A 5,008-nucleotide genomic window follows, 5' to 3' on the forward strand; every position below is an offset into this window, starting at 1 on the left:
TCTCTCTCTCTCTCTCTCTCTCTCTCTCTCTCTCTCTCTCTCTCTCTTTGTGTGTGTCTGTGTGTGCCTTTCTCTGTCTCTCTGTGTGTCTCTGTCTCTGTATCTCTCTGTCTCTCTCCATGTGTATCTTTATGTCTCTCTGCCTCTCTGTCTCTGTGTATGGGTGTGTCTGACTATCTCTCTTGTCTGCCTCTGTAATTGTCTCTGTCTTTCTGTCTCTGTCTCTACCCCCCCACGTCTGCCTTTCTGTCTTCCTCTTTGTCTCTATGTGTGTGTGTGCATGTCTCTATCTGCCTACTTCTGTCTCTTTCTGTCTCTTTCTGTCTCTTTCTCTGTGTATGCATGTCTGTCTTTCTCTGTGTCTGCCTTTGTCTCTGTCTATCTCTCTCCATCTGTCTTTCTCTCTGTGTCTCTCTGTCTGTCTCTCTGTGTCTTTGTCTTTCTGTGTCTCTGTCTCACTCTCTCTCTGTTTCTCTCTTTTTCTTTCTAACTCTCTCTCTGTCTCTCTTTCTCTCTGTGTATGTGTGTCTATCTTTCTCTGTCTGTCCCTGTCTCCATCTCTATCCCTGTCTTTCTGTCTCTGTTTCTGTGTGTCTGTGTGTCTGTCTCTCTGTGTCTGTCTGCCCCTGTCACTATCTCTGTCTCTCTCTGTCTTTACCTTTCTCTGTATCTATATGTGTCTGTCTGTCTGTCTCTACCTCTCTCTGTCCCTGTCTGTCTCTCTTTGTCTCTCTATGTGTGTCTGTCTCTCTCTCTCTGCCTCTATCACTGTTTCTGTCTTTCTGTCTGTCTCTGTCTGCCTCTCTCTGTCTCTGTGTGTATATGTGTACCTGTCTGACTGTCTCTGTCTCTCTTTGTCTCTCTGTCTCTTTGTCTCTCTTTGTCTCTTTGTCTCGGTTTCTGTCTCTTTTTGTCTCTCTCAGTCTCTGTCTCTTTTTGTATCTCTTTGTCTCTGTCTCTCCCTCATCCCTGTCCTCCCTCTCTCCAAGCCCCTCCTGGAGGACCCTGTGTGGCAGCCACTGAATACAGATGATGAGAAACAGTGGGCATTTTTAGTCTGAGAAAAATAATAACTTGTGGCCGAGTTAATCACAGGAATGAGACAGACAGGTTTTCCTTTTAAAAAGAACGAGGTCTTTACAAAGCAGCTGTGGTGTTTCAGCTAAGAAACGGGGCAGACCTTCTCTGGTTACAGGGTAATTTATGGAGTGGGGCCTTTGGGGTGAAGAGAATGACTATGTGTGGGCTGAAGACCTGGGCAAGCCCAGCCATGTCTTGGGACGTGAGGAGATGAGGAATGGGTAGCGGTTTTCTTTCTTGAGACCAGGGTCGTATTTAAAAGTTCTTGGATGGACACAGGCATTTTAGAAAGAGGGAAAGCCAAACATAACTGGAGAAAATTCCAGAAAGGGAAGAATAACAAACTCACGCCACACAGAACTGGCCTTAGTATTGAGCAGCTCACTCTTCCTGGACCCTAGATTACCTTTTGAAAGAAGACCATAGCTTGTCTTGAGGTAGGTACTGGGGAGGTGGAGGCAAGAGGATCAAGAGTTCAAGAGTTCAAGGCCATCCTCTGTTACACACTACATGCCACATACTATATACTAGTCTAAGCTACATAAGGAGTTGTCTCAGGCAGTGAGGGAGGAGGCGGGGGGGGGGGAAGAACTGAGTAAAAGAGAAGAGGGTATGAGGCAGGAGAGGGAGAGAGGCAGGAAGGCTGAGTAGGTAGCTCTGTTGGTAAAGTTGTCGGCATGTGCCTTGAAAGCTGAAGACCTGAGTTTGATCCCCAGAAGCCACATGGAAAGGTCAGATATGGCAGCACATACTTATTCATTCATGCACACACACACACACATACATGCTCACACACTCACACACTCACACACACCACATAGACTCACGCAATCACACACACACATGCTCACACACATGCTCACACACACACATGCTCACACACACATGCTCACACACATGCTTACACACACACATGCTCACACACATGCTCACACACACATGCTCATACACACACATACTTGCTCACACACATGCTTACACACATGCTCACACACACACATGCTCACACACAGGCTCACACACACACATGCACACACACACATGCTCACACACACACAAGCCCACACACATACTCTCACACTCAACACTCACACTCTCACACATACATACACTACACATGTCACATACATGCTCACACACACCTACACACACAAGTACACAGGAAAGTACATACACATGTGAAAAGAAAGAAGGGAGGAAAGGGAGGGAAGGAAAGAAGGAATGATTTAATTTAAAAGGCTCACGGGTTCCCTCCACCCCCCCCCCCGCCTCCTCCTGGCAGCTGCCGAGATTTTTAACGCCCCTTGTCGGTTGTTTTTCATTCACATTTTAAGAAAATTGTCTTTGAGCTTCCTTATGAATCTGCTTTTAAGTTCTTTCATTCATGAGGCTAAGAACCACGAGGGATCCTTTGGTTTCCCGGTTATGATGCAGAATTCCATCTGGGGAAGTGTGAACGCCTAGCTTAAATAGGACTAAACGTGGGGCTTTGGGAGCTAGGGAGTGGCTTGTTTCATAAAGTGCTCGCTGGCTAAGCACAAGGGCCTGAGTTTGATCCCCGGCACCTGTATAAAAGCCAAGTGCTGTAGCAGGGAGGTAGAGGCAGGCTGGTCCCTGGCTCGATGAGGGAGCCAGTCTCAACAATCAAGAAGCAAGTCAACAGGACGTGCTGTCAAGCCCAAAGACATAAGTCTGGTACCTTGGTCCCAAATGCCAACGACGGGAGAAAACCGACTTCGGAAAGCTTCCCTTTGATCTCAACATATGCCTTGTACGGCCCCTCCTCCCAATCTCTCTGTCTCTGTCTGCCTCTCTCTCTCTCTCTCTCTCTGCCTCTCTCTCTGTTTCTCTCTCTCTGTCTCTCTGTCTCTCTGTCTCTGTCTCTCTGTCTCTCTCTCTCTCTGTCTCTCTGTCTCTCTCTCTCTCTCTCTCTCACACACACACACACACACACACACAGACAGTAAGTAAATGTAATTTTTTTTTCAAAGATAGACAGGAGACACCAACATGATCCTCTGTACTCCACACACTCAAGCATACATTTTGTCCCCAGCTCTGATTGAAAACAACAACAAAAAGTTAAAGTTTAAAATTGCACGTGATACACAGTTTGCCATGATAAGGAAACTATGCAGACGGGAGAGGAGCTGTTGCTGGGAGGTCTGCAATCCCACCCTCCCCCAACCCCCACCAGAGCTAGTCTGACGTCAATAGATGTTTGTTCCCACTTAGGAACATTTACCTGCCTGTGAGACACTCATTGGTCTAGCTTAGGCGGTTGCCTTGGAAACAGCAGCACTATTGGGAAAGTGGAGGGGGTCTGCAAGGGAGCTGGAAGGGCCTCCGAGGTTGGAATTTTCCAGGCATTGAACTGTTACTGATGTTTGCTTTGTAATCAATGAATACCTCCAGTAATTCTATTGATCCTTCCTCAGCGAGGAAGATTCTCAAAAGAGATGAGCATGAAATACTGAGCCCAGTCTCAGATTCCTTTGTGAACCATGTTTTACCCACAAGTCCCTTTTGGGTTATCACCTACCTGTGCAGTTTATCACATAGATTTGGGGGGGGGGGCAGGAGAGGGAGACTGTTGGGTGCTAAGTCTTTTAGAAATTTGTTTCATTTTTAATTATATTTGTTTATTGTCCTAGTTTTGTTTCTGTTGCTGTGATGAATACCCTGATTTAAAAAAAAAAAGCGTAGGGAGGAAATGTAGGGAGCTTATCTCAGCTTTTATAGGTTTCAGCTTATCATTGAGGGAGGTGAAGACAGGAGCTCAAGCAGCTAGTTACATACAGTTAAGAGCAGAGGGAAACGAATGTTGTACCCATGCTGCCCGCTGCTAACATCCAGTGTCCTCCATTCTCGCACAGTTCAGGAGCTTCTGACTAGGGATTGCTTTCTTTGAGTGAAAAGAAAGAAAATCCTGACTTCTCAGTATGTTTTTATGCCACCGAAATTTGAGTCAAATATAATTTGGGGCTAATTGCTTAACAGTTGATCCATTTAGCTGTAATTCTAGCTGTGGGACAAAACATACTTGAAGGATGGGAGATGGGAGATGGTTTAATCAGTAAACTGCTTGTCGTACAAACAGGAAGACCTCAGATTCATCCCCAGTACTACCACCACCACCACCACCACCACCACCACCACCACCACCACCGTCATCATTTTAAAGCTACATGTGGTGGCATATGCTTGCAATCTCCGTGCCAGGAAAGTGGAGACGGGTGTGTCCATGGGGCTTTTAGCAAGCCAGCCTAGGCTACTTGAGTGAGCTCCAGGCTAGTAAGAAACCTAAACAAAGCCGAAGTTGGAGCTGGAGAGATGGTTCAGCACTTATGAAAGCCTAATTCTCTCATGGAGGACCTGAGTTGTGTTGGAATCAACAATCACCGATGTCAGGCAGCTCATAAACGTCCTTAACTCCAGCTTTGGGGATCTGAGCTTATCAAGCCTGGTGGCAAGCATCCTTACTTGCTGACCCTCATTGTCTTATTTTAATGCTGCTCCAGCATGCCTTCAGAGACCTCTCTTCTCACCATTGGAATGTAAAACGAATAAATAAATTAGTGAAAAAATTTTAATGGGAGTAAGAGATTGTACTTATATTCTGGACATCTGGTCAGTAGCCTTAAGAGTTTGTGCTAATCCCCACCCCTCAAGAAGCTTTATTGGAAGTTAGATAATGCTGCCTCCACCCTCTCTCTCTAAAATTCCTTTTATTGAAAATAGATTTTTTTTCTCACATAACATACTTGATGATGGTTTTCCCTCCCTCTGCTCCTCCCAGTTCCTCCCCATCTTCCTTCCTATCCAGATCCACGCCCTTCCTGTCTCTCATTAGAAGACAACTGGGCATCCGAGAGACAACAGTAAAATAACATAAGATATAACAAAGTAAAATGTAATGAGATGAAAT

This window comes from Grammomys surdaster, unplaced genomic scaffold (assembly GCF_004785775.1).
Source record: "Grammomys surdaster isolate TR1022 unplaced genomic scaffold, NIH_TR_1.0 355, whole genome shotgun sequence".
In the NCBI taxonomy this organism is placed as follows: domain Eukaryota; kingdom Metazoa; phylum Chordata; class Mammalia; order Rodentia; family Muridae; genus Grammomys; species Grammomys surdaster.